The sequence below is a fragment of the Sciurus vulgaris genome, assembly GCF_902686455.1.
Source record: "Sciurus vulgaris genome assembly, chromosome: 8".
NCBI classification, from domain to species: domain Eukaryota; kingdom Metazoa; phylum Chordata; class Mammalia; order Rodentia; family Sciuridae; genus Sciurus; species Sciurus vulgaris.
In genome coordinates this window covers 67,546,720-67,565,639 of record NC_136468.1, presented here as the reverse complement: position 1 = coordinate 67,565,639, position 18,920 = coordinate 67,546,720, and the positions used below count along the sequence as shown (strand labels likewise).

General features: G+C 36.6%; 1 protein-coding gene and 1 long non-coding RNA gene across 9 annotated transcripts in view; both read left to right on the top strand.

Moving 5' to 3' along the window:
* SRPK2 (SRSF protein kinase 2) overlaps window positions 1–18,920 on the top strand; it is a 204,787-nt gene that overhangs the window by 45,387 nt on the left and 140,480 nt on the right. The gene's annotated exons all lie outside the window — the stretch shown is intronic.
* On the top strand, window positions 2,036–7,210 carry LOC306667967. Its single transcript, XR_013765692.1, has 2 exons — window positions 2,036–2,782; window positions 2,880–7,210. It is a non-coding gene; the product is annotated as an uncharacterized lncRNA (long non-coding RNA).

Here is an 18,920-nt window from a genome sequence, read left to right as displayed (position 1 = left end):
TATCTTTTTTTTTTAATTGTTGAATTGTAAGAATTCTTCACACATTAAAAGTTTTTTAAAATCCATATGCTATTATTTTATATTTATTTTTGTGTGGTGCTGAGAATCAAACCCAGTGCCTCACATGTGCTAGGTGAGCACTCTACCACTGAGCCACAATCCAGTCCCCTCTTCATACATTTTTGATCCTAGGCCTTGCCAGATATCTAATTTGCAAGTTGACTTTTCCATTCTATAGGTTGCCTTTTTACTTTCTTGGTAATGTCCTTTTATGTGCAGAATAGCTCTTCCTATTTATTACTAGAGTTTTTAGTCAACTGAGACAGTTAAACAGGGTCAAACTATGTTCAGAGCCATTGCCTTGTAGGCTGTGGTTCTTTGGTGAATATTAATAGAGGTTATCTTTCTGGCCTGTGCTATGTAAAAATGTTGAAGCAGTTGACTTAATTTTGCGTTTATGAAAAGTGAGTTGACTTTTTAAACTGATACATAACAGTTTTTGTGCTCCATTTCAGTCCACTGAAAATTTAGGCTTCACAATAGATATGCCAAAATGGAGAAATTGAAATAGATGACAAAAACCAGGGGATGGAAAAAGGAGAGGGGAGAGGGAAAGTGCTGGGGAATAATACTGGCCAAATTACATGGTTATATAGTGTACATGTATGAATATGTAACAAGAGATTCCATCATTATGTACAACTGTAATGTACCAGTTAAAAAAAAGGTGGAAAGAAAAAAAAAACTGGTGATGTAACTCACTGGTAAAATATACTTGGGTTCAATCTTCAGTATCATGGGGGGGAAAAAAAGAAAAAGCAATTCCTCTTCTATGAAGAGAAAATCCTCAGAGTTAAGAAGAGGAGGCTTAGGAATGATACCAAGTCTTCCAAAAATAAGCTGTATATTCTAGTTTTCATATCTTTCTAACTATCCTAAGTACTTTGCTTTTGATATTAATGTCACTAAAATTGTTCTTTAATTTCATATTTGAATTGTTTTTTTGTGTGTATATAAACATAATTGATCTTAAAAAGAGACAAAAAATGAGGATTAAGGGAAAAACAAGTAGAATAAAGTTTGAGGAAAACAATCTCATGGTTCTAGATGTAAAGGAAAAATAGAAATAATGTAGCGTTATGGGTGATATAAAATTTTCTCCTTTGTGACTGTTTTTCATATTTTTTAATATAACATTATTTTAGTTAGAAAATTTTATAAAATATTAAAATTCTGATTGCATTTGTCAGACTTGCTCATTCTCCACACTGGTGGTGATCTGTTCTCATGGTTTTATTTGCTATTTGCAGTGTCTTTAGTCCATTTCTTTTCTCTAAACTTCAGTTGATCCATCTTGGACTCAGGCACCTTCCTTGCTCACCTCCCTAACTTTGCAACTTTGCATTGCATGCTCTCAGTGCTGCAGCCCTGGCACCTCTGCTTTTTCCTGTTTGGTTCAGACCTACTGGAACTTATCTTACATCTCACCCCCAGGGTGAAGACTTTTCTGACTCCTCACTCCCCAACGGCTGACCTGTACCAACTTCTGACTTTGCATTGACCAAATTGTTTATGGCAGTATGTCTGTCTGTTATTCTCCTTCATTGGCTTATGTGCCCCTTGGAAAGACAGACTGAGTTTTCTTTGTTGTGTCTAACAAAGTATGTGGCTCAGGATTGGCATCAGTACTTGTTTGTTAATTGAATAAATAAGACCTGTATTGCAGTGGGGCACAAATTGGAGATGTGGGCTAGATCACATCTTGGATGAGGTAATAGGATGAGAAACAATGAGAAACTGTGTTTCTTTTCTTTCTTCCTTCCTTCCTTTCCTTCCTTCCTTTCCTTCCTTCCCTTCCTTCCTTCCTTCCTTCCCTTCCTTCCTTCCTTCCTTCCTTCCTTCCTTCCTTCCTTCCTTCCTTCCTTCCTTCCTTCCTTCCTTCCTTCCTTCCTTCCTTCCTTCCTTCCCTTCCTTCCTTCCTTTCCTTCCCTCCCTCCCTCCCTCCCTCCCTTCCTCCCTTCCTCCCTCCCTCACCGAGTTGCTCAGGGCCTTGTTAAGTTACTGAGGCCGACTCTGATCTTGAGATCCTCCTGCCTTAACCTCCCCAGCTACTGGGATTACCGATGTTTACTACCGTGCCCACATGGCCTAACAATGCTTTTTTTCCCTTTTTTTAAAATATTTTTTTAGTTGTCAAGGGACTTTTTTTATTTATATGTGGTGCTGAGAATCAAACCCAGTGCCTCACATGTGCTAGGCAAGTGCTCTACCACTGAGCCGCCACTCCAGCCCCAAACAATGATTTTAAACTGGGAATATTTCACACAAAAGTCCCTATTTCTATAGTATGTGGGAAAAAGATGATTTGGCCTCTCTGTGTAAGCATGCTTTTCTGCTTTTCATGAGACCTTTTAGATAGTTTGCCATAGCCCCACCCCTCCTACCAGTGGGCCTGCTTTACCCTCTGCCCCCTTGGGACACTTGGGATTTGATCCCTTATGTAGAAGAACAGTGGTCAGCTTGTATTCCAGTCAAAATGTATTACAAAAATGTATTAGATTGATGTTTTAGTAGAAAATGGGGTTTGGGTCTCTTGCATATTTCTGCCCTTCTGGCTCTGTTTGAGGCCAATTAAGGATAGAGCCTCAAACTTTAATAAACATTAAACTAAAACATACAAAATGCTGAGGAATTGAATTTCCAAGGACTGCAGCAGAATGTCTGACCTAGGATACCCTAGTGACACAAGCTCACATAAAAGAAATATTTGGATTTTGGGAAAGTTTATCATTCCTAGATTTCTTTAAAAAATTTTTTTTTTGATATGTAGTCTTTATTTAAAAAAATTTTTTTTGGGTTAGAAAGTTTATCATTCCTAGATTTCTTTAAAAAAATTTTTTTTTGATATGTAGTCTTTATTTAAAAAAATTTTTTTTGGGTTAAAATAACCTTTTTCTACCTTTCGCAAAGGTGTTTGGACTTCCCTGAAGAAATATTTAAATCCTCTATGAAATTGAAAATGGAGGTTTTTTTTTGCTTATGCTTGGAATTATAAGACATTGAGTAGTATTCTTGTGACTATGAAAAATTTGCGTCCACTATTTGGGGACATATGGTCCTAACCCCATCATTTTTTACAGGGGACTGATCACAAGCTCACTAAAGCAAAGAGCTGTGGCTGTAGGGAATTAATTGGTCTGCAGAAGGGCATTAAGCAGGGCAATAATGGGATCAGCAGTCTGCTTCAGAAATTTCACTGCATCAATGTGGGTCAGAATTAGAAAAGTGTGAGACACCCGATTAGGGGTACCAGTGGGGGATAGAAATGATGAGGGGCTCCAACTAGGATTATGAACCCAAAGCGGGAGATTTTAACTATTTACTACTTAAATTAATTATGAAACTCCCTTTGAGATAAATACTAGTGCCACAAGAATACTGGCAATAACGTTGCTGACAGTATTCACTTAATAAGCTGTGTGCAGATTGAATAAAGAAAAGGGTAAAATAATCTCATGACTGTCTTTTTTCTCTTGATACATTAAAGGCTTAGGCCTTAGGTGCTTTAGAAACTATAGGCATGGTCCTGGCAATCCAAATAATATCACAATTATAGTTTTGTATTAATAGTTTTCTAGGTGGTTCTTAGGTTGAAGGTTATGTTAAAGTCTGTATAAATAAACCATAATCAAAGGGGGAAGGTATTGGGGAATGATATTGATCAAATTATATTGTATGCATGTATTAATATGTAACAATGAATCCCACTATTACTTATAATGCATTAATAAAAAAATGGAAAAAAATCCATACATGTCCACCTTCTCTTAAGGGAACCCTGTCTTTTTGTTGATTGCCCCATAAAGGAATTCTACTATGTTGGGGGAACACAAACACACACATATATATATCTAGCCCACATAAGAAGGAGTTTTCTAGGGTGTGCAGAGAAAATAAATCCTGAGTGCTTGTGAGATGAAAAGGGAGAAGGAAGAGCAAAAGAAATGTTCAGGTTCCATCTTAGTCTCTTTCATAGTTGATGGCAAAAGGACAGGGCTTGTTCCAGGATGTTTTAAAAAAATTGGCCTTTGTACAGAATTAATTTTCCATGAAAAGTGTCATAAACTGTTAGGACCTCCAGGTGGAGCAAGAAAAGCTCTATCCCCAAACTCTAATGTGGGAACGTATTTGAGTGACAAGTCCTCAACTTACTAGGAAAGCTATCGGCTAGTATTAAAGTTCCTCCACTTTACCAAATACTTTGCAAAAGTACTTTCTCATATATTTGTGTCATTCTCACCACAGTCTTATGAGGTGCTGGTACTCTTAACTCTGTTTTTGTAGATGATGGACTCGAGGATTAGGTATAATAAGTAATTTGAATTTTTGGAGCTACTGTTCTAGTCCAGGTGGTCTGCCAGTGCCCACAGTTCTAATCACCATTGTACATTTCATGTCATTGTTAAATTGTTAAGATGATTATAAAAATAATTTTTTTATTATAAAATATATGCTATGTATATTCAATGCAGGAAATGTAGAAAGAAGGAAAAAACATTTTCCCACAGTGATATACAGTCTCTTTGAATATAAATTCAGCTGGATTCTATATTAAACTGTATTTCCTGATCTCTCCACCCAGCACTGAGGATTGCTGCCATTGTGTGTTCCTCTGAGCCCTAGGCCACCATGCACTAGACTGAGCTTTAGAGTGAACACTTACTTACTATACATAGAAAAGAACACTTCCTTACTTATAGGCAATCATTTGGTTCTATATATACTCCTTTGTTTGATGATTTATCCTTTTAAAAAGATCATGAATTCTTTTTTTTTTTAAATAATAAGGCTTTCTTTAGGAAAAGCTTCATTGTATCCACTATAGCAGATGGAGTAGAGTTGTATTTCTAAATTTTTCAGCAGTAAAACTATTAAAATAGCACTAAAAATTAATTACTTTAATTGATAAGTCTCACTCTCCTTCCCTGTGGGGAAAGTCATAGTTAAGTCTCCTTCAAGTGAGTTCATTATCTCTTTTACATTAAAAAATTTGACCTCTCAACTAAATCCTCTCTAGCTGCCTTTGTGTTTTCAGGCCTTAGTTGGCTGCACCTGCCTAGAATAAGAGGAAAAGGTTGTGTTCCCTTTTCAGAATTAGGATGGCGTGGTGATTTGATGCCTGACCAAGAGTGTCTGTATTTCCACACTGAAATTGTGAGTTCATGTTCAGACATTGTATTTTCCTTTTCTATATTTAACCTGATTTCCCCCTTTTGATATGACTTTCTTTTAAATAAATGCTCCTCTCATAGTTCTGATTCTGAGAAATTCATGAGATTTTCGTCTTAAAACTTATTTTCTACTTAAGCTAGAGATACATACAACATTAAGGTGGTCTGCAGATGAAGACATTTGTGAGTGTGTGATTTGGCTAAATGCTTCTGCAACTGAAGGTGGCAGCTTGCCAGGGAGAGGGCCACAGTGAACCAGCATGTTTTCCTTCATGACTGTTTTTTTCTTTGTTCAAACAAGGTACAGCCTGATACTTCAGTGGTAGAAAACCCCTCACTCCTTATGAGACTTCAAAAGAATGTTGTTTGCCTGGTTTAAAAATTTTGACCAGAAGATGACTGTGGTACAGTCTCTTAAGTTTAAAAATTTTTATTTAAAACAGGTTAGTTCTAGTGAAATGTCCTTTGCAGTGGTAATTGATAGTTGTTATGCTTTCATTAATATTTGAAACTATATATTTACGGTAATTTCATTAAACGTATTTAAAGGTATGAAGTGAGAGTGTAGAGGTAACTAACCCTCCAGGGCCTGACTAGGTCCTTCAAAGGCCTGAGGTACTGAAAAGATCACAGTGCTTCCTCTCTCCTTACAGGGTGAAAAATGACCACACTGAAGTGCAAATTAGTGTACAAGCATCCAGCAGAATTCTCATGGTTACTCAGGGCTTCAAAAAGTGTATCAGATATAAATTCTATCCATCAATCTATCTGTATCTATATATACATATAGAATTTTTTAAATTTTTAAGAATTTGTTCTAATTATACATGACTAGAATGCATTTTGACACATCATATATAAATGGAGTATAAACTCTCATTCTTCTGGTTGTAAGTGATTTAGAGTTACACTGGTTAAAAAATTTTTTTTAAAGTTGTAGATGGACACACCTTTATTTTGTTTATTTTAATGTGGTCCTGAGGATCAAACCCAGTGCTTCACACATGCTAGGCAAGTGCTGTACCACTGAGCTACAACTCCAGCCCTCTATTTTTTTTTTAAAAGAGACATCCCCTCCCCACTTTTTGTGGTGCTAGTGATCAAACCTAGGGCTAGGCCAACACTCATTCTTAGCCCCTTCTAATTTTATACCCTTTATTATTGGTTCCATAAGCATGTCGAAGGGGAATCTGAGTATGCCTCTAAATATGCTACTTTGGTTTAGGAAAATGGTAATTTTTAAGTGGAAGGCAGTTCTCTGCCCATCCCCTTTCTAAAAGCAGTACATAATTTTTCATATGTGAAAGACGTTCCTTACTAAACAACTCTTATTCACCTTATATATCTTAGTTTTTTTCCCAATTTACACTTCCCCCAAAGCCCCAAACTTCCTTTCTCTAGCCTCTTCTCTACACTGTTACCTTTTGGTCAAGATAGTGTGTAAGCCCCATGCTTGAGACCCTGGGTTCAATACTGACACTGGGGGAAAATTTTTTTAAAAAGTACATAAACCCAAATTCTAACTACAACTTTGAGTCATTCTGTCATTGGAGTTCTCCTGTATGTGTATTGCATGAATGAGTAAATTTTTTTTTTTTGGTCTATTCATCTATTTTCCTTTTGATTCAGGGGTTGTAGCCACCTAATTGAGGAAGGTAGAGGAAGAGTTTTTTCCTACCCTACAATATGCTTCATCTTCCTATTGAGTAATTGAGTACTGATTCCTCTGAATTACCCAAAAAAGTTAAAATGACAGAGGAATGAGGAAGACAGCATAGATTTAAGAAGTTATTTATCTAGAATAAATGAAAATAGTAATTCCTTTGCATGGACTTTTGTGTAGTGCTGTGATGAATTAGTAGGCAGTAGAATTTTTGTTAAGTAAACATCCTGTGTTCTCTCCATTGAGGGCTTTAGAAATCCCAGAGAATATAGAAATGTATAAAAATACGATTTTGGCCTAAAGTACTTACTTTATTTATTAAAGAAAATTTTTTTTTAGTTGTAGATGGATATATGTTCATTTTTATATGGTGCTGAGAATCAAACCCAGTGCCTCACACATGTGAGACAAGCGTTCTACCACTGAGCTACAGCCCCAAACCTAAAATAGTTTTTTTTTTTTTTTGAGCATTATTTATGCCACAGTTCTAGATTCTTCTAGAGTCTACACTAGAATGATACCCTTTTTCAGTGGAGTCAGGGATCTTCTTTAGGTAGTCCAGTGGTTTTAAAACCATATACTTTCTGATTTCTTTCTAGTCTAGGAAGGGTTTGTGTCTTAGCAAGTTGTCCTTAGTTTGAGGGACTCTGTAGATAGCATGTAGTGATTGGTATAGTTAATTGGGAGGAGAGCAGTCTTTGGTGCTTAGGTTGGATTGCTCACACATCACATACCATGAGTCTCTGGATTTCTGTACTCACAATACTGAATAGATGGACCAGATATTTTCTTTAGTTTCTTACTTTTTATTAACCATTGGTCATCTTAGTAAAGCTTAGATACTATCTAATGAAAAATGAAGAATTAAGACAAAATCAGGCAAGTCATTGGGCAAGGAATGCAAACATGCATGTCCTGCTTTGTTCCAGAAAGCTTTTAAGGTGTCACTGCTCTGCAGTTTTTATGGTCTGAGTGAGATTTATTTATAAACACACTTATTAGTCTCAAGTTGAAATCTGACTTCCAAATGGTGTGTACTTATTTAAACAATGCTGCTATTGTATCTCAAGATCTTGTTACACCTTTAGGGTTTGAAAATATTTGCTAGTCATAAATCTTTATCCTTTGATGTTAGAATCAATTTTTGGAATCAGACAGAAGTCATTGGGTGCCAAGTCTGGTGAATAACTGGGATAGGCAATCTGAATTGTTAGAACTTCTGGTTTATTGTTTTGACTCATGAACTATGAGCCAAAAACGTTTTCAGGATGATGAAACTACTTTCTGAACCACAGTTAACTCTTTGTTACATCCAGCAGACTCGAACAATGGGTCCAATTGACTCTTGTCTTTGTGGGATGTTGTCACTGTAGCAGTGCCACTGAGATCAAATAAACAAGTTAACATTGTCCTCACTCGTGAGTTTGATGTGGATATGTTCTTGGGTGTAGACTATAGCAAAGTTTTCTATTTCAGATTTCATGTTTTCAGGTCTAACGAGAACTTTTAATTATTAACTTTAGTAATTTTCTTGAAATACTATTTTCCCCAGCTCTGAGAGATCCAAAACAGAGAAGGTTCTAACTGCTCTTCATCACTTAGTAAAAATGTGCTTGTGTTTTTTCCTGTGTAATCATTCAGTTCGATGAATCATTTTATAAAATGAGGAAACAAGCTTATGGAAGCTGAGACATAATGTAAGGAGTCAGATATTGAGAAGTCAAGATCCACCTTTTGGGGCTTTAATAGAGTTTGAATATGTTTAGTGCTACTTTAAGGCACATCTATCATACCTTCTTTAATTTTCTTATATGACTATAAAAATTAAGAGCCCCTCCCTTTTTATTTCTAGATCTCATTTTTTATTCTAAGGTGAACATTCTTAGTTGAAATAAATGAGGAAGACAGAAGTAGCTGACAAGTAAACAAATAAAACAGAATACTCCCTCTGCACATGAAAAGAGGAAGAATAATGGGTTCCAGATGAATGACCTAAAGAAGGACTCCATGTTCTGGTTGTGGTAGTTTTTAAGGCAAAGGAGTTATCAAGGTCCCTCTCTCCTCTAATTTCTGTGAATGGAGAGCAGTGTTATCCTGAGTTCTTTGTATTTCTCCCAGGAACTGTGGCCCTACTGACCTGCTGAAAGGCCTCATGCTTCGGAAACCAAATGAAGCTGGGTGAGAACAAAGTCCTGGGGTGAGGGAAAGAAGCAAGAAAGCAGACTAAACCCTAAGGACAAGCAGGTTTCCTTTCAGCAACTCATGTGGTCCTTACGTGCTGGTCTGGCTGAGAAGTGAGACAGGCAGGGGTGTGATCTGCTGCCATGGTCGGCATAGATGTGCCTCTCTCATGCTTCCTGGGGTCTCTTCTACTTTCCTGACCACCAGAACTGATGTTCTTCTGGGGAAGCAGCCCAAGGACTACCTTCCCCCCCATAGCTTTTTTGAGGTAAAATTGAAGTTTAATAAAATGTACATATATGGAATTTGATCAGTTTGTGTGTGTGTGTGTGTGTGTGTGTGTGTGTGCGCCAGGGATTGAACTCAGGGGCACTTGACCACTGAGCCACATCCTCAGCCCTATTTTGTATTTTATTTAGGTACAAGGTCTCACTGAGTTTCTTAGCACTTTGCTTTTGCTGAGCCTGGCTTTGAACTTGAGATCATCCTGCCTCAGCCTCCCTGGGCCACTGGGATTTAGGTGTATGACACTGAGCTCAGCAGTTTGATCAGTTTTGACATGTATGTAGCCAATACAGTCCATATAAAAATCATTTACATTACCTTCTTTTAAAACTTGAAATCATGCAGACTGTTTTTTTCTGCATGATTTTTATTACATTAGAAGTCAGTCACCTTAAGATATATAGAATCCCACCCTCACAGGTCAGCTATTTCAAAATTAAATAGCACACTTACACATATCTCAGAGGTCAAGGATGCAAAGAAAAGTAAATAAAAAGTGCTTTGAACTGAGTGATAATAAAAACTTAAAATAACAGGATCTCTGGGATGATAGAATACTCAGATGAACATTTATAACTTAAAGTACTCATATCAGAAAGAAGCTAGAATAATAATCAAATTATTTTCAATGTATGTAGTAGGAAGGAAAAAAGTAGGAGCAGAAATATATGAAATAGAGAAGAAATAATAACAGCTAAAATTTGAAAAAAAAGTCATAAGAAAAAATCAGGCACACAAAAAAATACTAGTAGAAAAGGATATATAAAAACTACATATGCTAAAAATACATTAAGGTAATATTACAGTTATATGTCAACATATGTACATAAGTTGTGTAATGTATCTTACATAACATGGTCTATATTAGAGAAGCATCCATGTGCTGCTGAAAAGAAAGTGTCTTCAGTTATTGATGGATGAAATATTCTACACGTCTGTTAAATCTAAATTATCAGTTGTATGTTTTGCTTCTATAGCTTCTTTATTTTTCTTTTGGAGGATCTGTCCATTGGAGACAGAGGCATGTTAAAGTTACCCAGTATTAGTGTGTTGTGGTCTACTTGATTCCTGAAATTGAGAAGGGTTTGTTTGATGTACTAGATGCTCCATGCTCCATTGTTTGGGGCATAAATGTTTACAATTATGTCTTATTGGTGTATAAATCCCTTAAGCAGTATGAAATGACTTTCTTTGTTCCTCTGATTAACTTTGGCTTAAAGTCCACTTTATCTGCTATGAGGATAAAAACCCCTGTTTGTTTATGGGATCCATGTGAGTGATATTTTTTTCCCCATTCTTTTATTTTTAGTCTGTGGATGCCTATGAGTCTCTTGGAGATAGCTTGTTGTTTTGTCTTTTTAAATCCAGTTTGCCAGTCTGTGTCTTTTGATTGATGAATTTAGGCCATTCATGTTCAAGGTTATTATTGAGATATGATTTGTATTCCTGGACATTTGGGTTTATTTCCAGTTTTTAATTTGAAGTAGTTTCTCCTTTGATTGACTATTACTTTAGTGTAGTTCCTTCCTTTGCTGGTTTTCATTTTTTTTTTTTTTTTAATTTCATCTTCATGGAATATTTTGTTGAGAATATTCTGTAGTGCAGGCTTTCTAGTTGTAAATTCTTTTATCTATCATAGAAGGTTTTTATTTCATTTTTCAATCTGAAGCTTAATTTTGCTGGATATAGGATTCTTGATTGGCATCTGTTTTCTTTCAAAGCTTGGTATGTTATTACAGGACTTCCTAGCTTTGAGGGTCCAGGTTGAGAAATCAGCTGCGATCTGAATTGATTTCCCCCTATATGTAATCTGATATTTTTCTCTCATAGCCTTTAAAATTCTAGCCTTATTCTCTATATTAGGCATTTTCATTATAATGTGCCTTGGTGTGGGTTTTTTGTAATATTGTACATTTGGGATCCTGTAAGCCTTTTATATTTGATTTTCCAATTTATTCCTTAGATCTAGGAAATTTTCTGACATTATGTCATTGAAAAGATTGTGCATTACTTTGGTTTGTATCTCTGCACCTATTTATCTGATGATAAATCTTAAATTTGGTCTTTTCATGTTATCCTATGGTTCTTGGAAGTTCTGTTCATAGTTTAACATGTTCTCCGTAACCTGTATTTCAGGCCAATCTTGGGTTTGCCAGGAATCAGTTCCCTCATCTGGTGCCCCCACACAACTACTGCAAAATGATTCCTTCCTTAGTCCTCTGCAGGCTGCCTGGAGAGATTGTTGTTTCTTTGTCTGCATATGGATATTGTGCAGCAGGTCCTTCAGGTTTGTGGGGCAGTGTCCTTGATCTCTCAACTCTCTGCTCTATACCCAGACACACCTTGGACCTCCTCAAAATGCTGGTTCATTTAATTCCATTATCTCTCCACTATGCTTATGGAGGGACATCTCTGGCTTCTAGTCTGGCCACAGTAGTGGCTCTACCACTGGGGATTTCTTTTGTGTTTTATTATATCCAACTATCTGAGTCCTCCATCTGCTTTGAATGTTCAGTTTTTAATTCTAGTAAAGTTCCTTTGCTTTTTTTTTTTTTTTTGTTGTTGTTGTTTTGATTTTTTGTTTGTTTTGTTCACCCACCTTGCTGAGAAGGTGCCTGTCAGCTTTCTTGGTTTTTATTCCATGGAGCATCCGGGAAAGTGACCTCCTCTATTCCACCATCTTAAAAGCCCTCTTCTCCTTTTTATTTTCATACATCTCACTTTTGGATTTAATGTAACCCAAAATTAAATGTTAATCCTTTACTTACTATAGTTATTTTAAGTTTTATGCCAACATGAGGCTCATGCATGAATTCTTGCATGAGTGTTTTGACTTTGAAAATAGTTGTTATTTAGTTGTTATCCTCTTGGGGCTATTCCTTTGTTTCCATAAATCATGGAAGGAAATCAGTTTATGTATTGTTTCATTTGTATTTTCTTTTAAAGTATTAGTATATAGTAGTCATGATGTAAGGTGTGTATCTATAAAAGTCACACAAGTTTATTGTAAAATATTTGTATTCTAATATTGTTTTAAAAATTGTATATTTTTAATGAGGTTGATACAGAAAGTGTTTCTCTGTTAAACATTACTAGATTTCATTTGTGATAGAAACCTCATGCGCTCTGACTTGAAGACATGAACATTTTAATTTTGGGAATATTATAGACCTGTATATTGTTTGCTTTGTAGTCTGGGATTATTAGGACTGAATTAGTTAAGGTCACTTGCCACCAGATTTATATCCTGAGGAATGTGGTGTAATCTGCTGTGCATCTAGCCCAGGTGGGTGGCAGCTTTACTGGAAATGTGAGCATTGGAGAGGAATGGGTCCCTAAATAAAAATAGAATACTGATATTATAGGCAAGAAAGTGGAATATAATTTCCTGTTCTTGTGGTTTTACATGATGTGGAGTTATACTGGTTGTATATTCATGTATGAACATAGGAAAGTTATGTTTGATTCCTTTTACTCTCTTCCCTGTTCCCATCTCCTCTCCCTGTCCTTCATTCCCCTTTTGTCTAATCCAGTGAATTTCTATTCTGGTGCCCCCTATCCTCCCACCCCCGTTGTGTGTTAGCATCCACATATCAGAGAGAACATTGGGTCTTTGGTTTTTGGGGATTGGATTATTTCACTTAACATGATAGTCTCTAGTTCCATCCATCTACTGGAAAATGTCATAATTTCATTCTTCTTTATGGCTGAGTAATATTCCATCGTGTATACATAACATTTTATTTATCCATTCATCTGTTGAAGGGCATCTATATTGTTTCCATAGTTTAGCTATTGTAAATTGAGCTGCTGTAAACACTGAAGTGGCTGCATCAGTATAGTATGCTGATTTTTAAGTCCTTTGGAACTGGGTCAAATGGTGGTTCCATTCAAGTTTTCTAAGGAATTCCCATACTGCTTTCCACAGCAGTTGCCCCAGTTTGCATTACAACTGTCATCCTCATCAACGTTTATTGTTATTTGTATTCTTGACAATTGCCATTTTGACTGGAGTGAGATGGAATCTCATTGTAATTTAATTTGCAGTTCTCTAATTGCTAGAAATATTGAACATTTTTCACATATTTGTTGACTGTATTTCTTCTGTGAAGTACCTATTCAGTTCCTTTGCCCATTTATTGATTGGGTTATTTATTTTTTTGGAGTTAAGTTTTTTGAATTCTTTGTGTATCTTGGAGATTAATGCTCTGAGGTGCAGATGGCAAAGATTTTCTTCCTTTCTGTAAGCTCTCTGTTTATATTCTTGATTGTTTCCTTTGCTGTGAAGAAGCTTTTTAGTTTGATACCATCTCATTTGTTGATTCTTGACCATTCTTCTTGTGCTTTAGGAGTCTTGTTGAGGAATTTGGTTCCTAAACTGACATGATGGAGAGTTGGGCCTACTTTTTCTTCTATTAGGCTCAGAGTCTCTGGTCTAATGCATAGATTGTTGATCCACTTTGAGTTGATTTTTGTGCAGGGTGAAAGATAGGGATTTAATTTCATTTTGTTGTGTATGGATTTCCAGTTTTTGCAACACCATGTTTTGAAGAGGCTATCTTTTCTCCTATGTATGTTTATGGCCTCTTTGTCTAGGAAGAGAGAACTGTATTTATGTGGTTTTGTCTCTTGTGTCTTCTATTCAGTACCATTGGTCTTAAGTCTGTTTTGGTGCCAGTACTATGATGTTTTTGTTACTATGCTCTCTGGTAAGCCCTAAGGTCTGGTTTTGTGATGCTTCCAACTTCCCTTTTCTTGCTAAGGATTGCTTTGGCTGTTCTGGGCCTCTTATTTTTCCAAATGAATTTCATGACTTCTTTTTATATTTCTATGAAGAACATCATTGGAATTTTAATAGGAATTGCATTAAATCTAGATAGCACTTTGGTAGTATGGCCATTTTGACAATATTCTGCCTATCCAAGAGCACAGGAGATCTTTCCATCTTCTAAGGTCTTCTTCAAATTTCTTTCTTTAGTGTTCTGTAGTTTTCATTGTAGAGGTCTTTCACCTATTTTGTAGATTGGTTCCCAGATGTTTTGCTTTTTTAGAGGCTATTGTGAACATGATAGTTTTCCTAATTTCTCTTTCGGTTAATTCATCACTGATATATAGGAACACAACTGATTTATGGGTGTTAATTTTATATCCTGCTATGTTGTTGAATTCATTTGTGAGTTCTAAAATTTTCTGGTGGAGTTTCTTTTTTTCCTCCTATTTGTATCCCTTTAATTTCTTCCTTCTGCCTAATCACATGACCAAGTGGGGTTTATCTGAGGGATGCAAGGTTGGTTCAACATACAGAAATCAGTAAGTATAATTCATCACGTCAATAGATTTAAAGATAAGATTATCTCAATAGATGCAGGAAAAACATTTGACAAAATACGGCACCCCTTCATGTTCACTAGAAAAACTAGGGATCGTAGGAACGTACCTCAACATTGTAAAAGCTAAATATGTTACACTCAAGGGCTGGGGATATAGCTCAGTTGGTAGAGTGCTTGCCTCACAAGCACAAGAACCTGGGTTCAATCCCTAGCATTGCCAAAAAAACAAAACAAATCAACAACAACAACAACAACAAAAACCTCAAGGCCAACATCATTCTAAATGGAGAAAAATTGGAAGCATTCCATCTAAAAACTGAAACCAGACAATGATGCCCTCTTTCACTACTTCTATTCAACACAATCCAAAGGATTTGTTATTCTTTAACAAGTTGCCTGTCTCTGGGCTACTTCCCCAAGGTAGAAACTGTGGGAATGTGTTTGGGGTGTGGGGCATGTGGGGATAGGTGAGATTTTCTTTGAAGTTGGAGGTTTTGAAAAAAGAAAGTATTAATATTCAGTCAATCAGAAGGAAGTATTATTTGTTTTGGCATCACAGATCCTAGAGTTTTACTGTTTTGGATATAAATTATTTCCAGCTGACTTTTGATCCTATCTTTATATAAGGTTCATTCTTCTTGTCTTTTATTTTTTATTTATTTTTTATTTTTGTTCTGGAGATTAAACCTAGGGATGCTGTACCATTGAACTATGTCCCCAGCCCTTTTTATTTTTTAAATTTTGAAACAGGGTGTTGCTAAGTTGCTGAGGCTGGCCTTAAGCTTCTGATCCTCCTGCCTTGGTCCAGGTTGCTGGGATTACAAGATTGTGCCACCACACCCAGCTTTATTTTCTTTATTATTAATCCCTGAAATGTTAGTTTACCAGTATCTTTTGAAAATGTAATCAAATACGAAATCTTCAGTCCAAAGTTCTATCTTGTACCTTAGCTGTGGTCTTTATGGAGGATATTATTTTACTTAAAAATATGTCTATAGATGGAAAAAATGCTGTTCCAAATGCTGTGATGGGGTGAAGGATTTTAGTTGAAGAAACCTGAATGTCACATGAAAGTATTAGATTCTCCCCCATTAACTCACCTAGTTGATTTTAAAAGTGGGATCATGAGATCTTATTGCCCCACCTTGATCTAGGCCACTGGAAAGTAGGATGGTAGAGAAACAAGGGCCTCCATTTCCAGGACCTGAAGCAAGAGGAATGTCTTCAGGGACTTGCAGTCCCATTTGGTTGTATTTGGTTAAGGAGTAATTTTTTTCCCTCTTTCATTGTTGGGGGTCAAACCCTGGACCTTGTGCCACTGAGCTATGTCCCTAGCCAGGAACAATCCTCTTGGGGACATGGAAGATTTTTAAGTTATAGTGGACATGGAGAAAGGGTCTCTGAGGATGTGGGGCAGTTACTGGGAAGTTAGGGTACTGGTGATAATGGATCACCAAGATTCTGGCTCTAGGCCAGTTGAGCTGAACTGGGTGTGAGATGTTGGCTCCCTTCATCTCTTTTGGAAGGATGCTGTCAGAATGTGACCCAGGGATGAGTGTAGACCTCCTCAGGGGGAGGCAGATCTTGTGGGTGAACTCTGTGCCTGCTCTTTCCTGTTGTAGTGGTGGGAGTCAGCTGGGAAAGTACAGGGATGACTTCTTCCAGGCAGGGGGTTGCAGGGTGTTCTGAGCTGAAGGTCGAAGATAATAGACACAGAAACACTGTTACACTGTAGTAGTGATTGGATTGGATTTTATTCCTTGTTTAGCATGGATTTTTTTCCAAAGCATTTTAGTTCCCTCGAAGTCTTGCCCACAGCATGCAGATGTCTGTGCCATGAATGCAAAGCTGTTGAGAATATGTTTCCCTCTGCTCTAGTTATTTCCTGAACACTTATACTTTGACATCTTGTATGTTGCTTGTGGTATGTCCTTTTCCTAGAATGTCTTTTCTGCCTGCTGTAGTAGCTTTAGTAGCTCCCATGATCCCTCCTAGCTGTTAGATGCTGAATCCCTCCTTTTGCCGTCTTTGACGAGAGTTTATGCCTATTTTTACACTGCCGACCTCACGTTTTTAGTGAGTAGATTTTGCTGTTTCCTGTGTTAGTCTGTGCCCTCTTACTTAACTCTGACACTGTGAGGCCAATGCAGATGCTCAGAAAACCTTTGTCAAGTAAATACTGTGTAAAGGTATTGACTTTGGAGCAAGCAGAAAAAAATAAGACAGCAATTGATATCTTGTATAATATGAAAAATTAGCTAAAAATGGATCATAGACAATGTAAAATTAAAATCAGGAGAACTTTGGGGTTAGCCAAAGATTTCTTATGTGTGATATAATATTTAAAAAAAAAAAAAAAGAGGGATGGGAGATAGCTCAGTCGGTAGAGTGCTTGCCTTGCAAGCACAAGGCCCTGGGTTTGATCCCCAGCACCGCAAAAAAAAAAAAAAAAAAAAAAAAAAAAAAAAAAAAAAAAAAAAGGAAAAGAAAAGAAAAAGAAAAATTGAGCTCCCATCAATGTCTACTGCTCTTTCAAGGACTCTTGAAAGATAACAAAAAAGAGAAGCCACAAGTGGGAAAATGTATTTGCTTATCTCAAAACCTGGGAAAGGACTTGTATCCAGAATATATAAAGTTCTTTGAAATTCAGTAATGAGTAAAGACACCAGTTTATAAATGGGTAAAGGATCAGACATTTCAATAGAGAACACATGTGAATGGCAAATAAGCATATGAAAAAATGATTTATGCCAATCATTAGGGAAATATAAATTAAAAGCATTATATACGTCTTCACATGGTTTTAGAATGGTTAAAATAATAAAAAGAAACTTACCATACCAAGTGCTAGTGAAGATGTGGAGCAATTGAAACCTTGCACATTGCTGGTTGAAATACCATTTTGGAGCTAGGTGTGCTGTGGTGGTGCATACCTATAACTCCAGTGACTGGAGAGGCTGAGGCAGGAGGATTGCAGGTTTGAGACCAGCCATAGCAACTTAGACCCTGTCTCAGAATAAAAAGTAAAAAGGGCTGGGAATACAGCTCAGTGGTAGAGCATCCCTGGTTTCAATCCACAGTATTACAAGTGGGAAGGGGGCAGAGAAACAAGAAAGGGAAAGACTACTTTGTGAAACAATTTGATGGTTTCTTTGAGTCAAGTCCATGTATCATACGAACCATTCTTGGGTATTTACCCAAGTGGAAAAAAAATACAGGTTCATACCAAACCTGTATGCAAATGTTTATATCAGTTTTTTAAAAAAGTTCAATGAAACTAACCATTCAGATTTCCCTAAGTGACAAACAGATGAACAAATGCAATGCAGCCATAAGTGGAGTACTATTCATCAATAAAAAGAAATGAACTACTAACATGGAGCAGATGGATGCATCTGAAGTGCATTATGCTAAGTGCAAGAGCTAGACTCGAAAGCATAAATACTGTAGTGTAGTATTGTATTGGAGAATGCAGGACTGTTGTGGTCAGCAGTTTCCAGGTACTGGGGAGAGGGGAAGGGTTGGCTGTGGAGTAGCACAGGGGAGTATGTGGGTGATAGAACTCAACACCTGTGGTGGTGGTTACAAGACTATGTTAAAAACACAACTGAACACTTGGAAGGTATTTATGTAAATTATACTTTAAAAATGAAAACAGATACAAGTAATTGATAAAGATGACTTAGCGGAGTTTTTTTTGCCTTTGTTAAAGTTTGATAGAACTTGGTAGTTTGGGGTTTAACAGTTTGCCCCACAATGTGATAATCTTTGAAAGCCTATCAGGTGATTGCTGCAAGGACCTTCCATATGCCTAATCTTTTACAGAAGTGTACAACCAAGGAGGGGGCGTCTAGGACATTCACAGAGCAGGAATCAGATGGTCATTGTATCAGGGAAAGCAAGTATTTTGAAAAATTTGCAAATGTTTAATGAGACAATTATGTGCAGTTTATGATGGAGGAAAATGTCACATACATTCTACCTTTTGTTTCCAGTGTTTTGGCCACCATGGTTTATGGACCACAGGTCTGTATCACTTTATTTTCTGCCAATGTAATGAACTCATGGAAAATTAAATTTCTGTGATTCACATTTGGCTTGCCACATTTCTTATGGTTTGATTTTACTTTATAAAATAAAATGGGATCATAAAAATTATTTCAGTTTCAGAATTTTATTACATCTGTGAATTACTTTTAATGCAGATTCCCTTGAATACTGCCCAGGGGG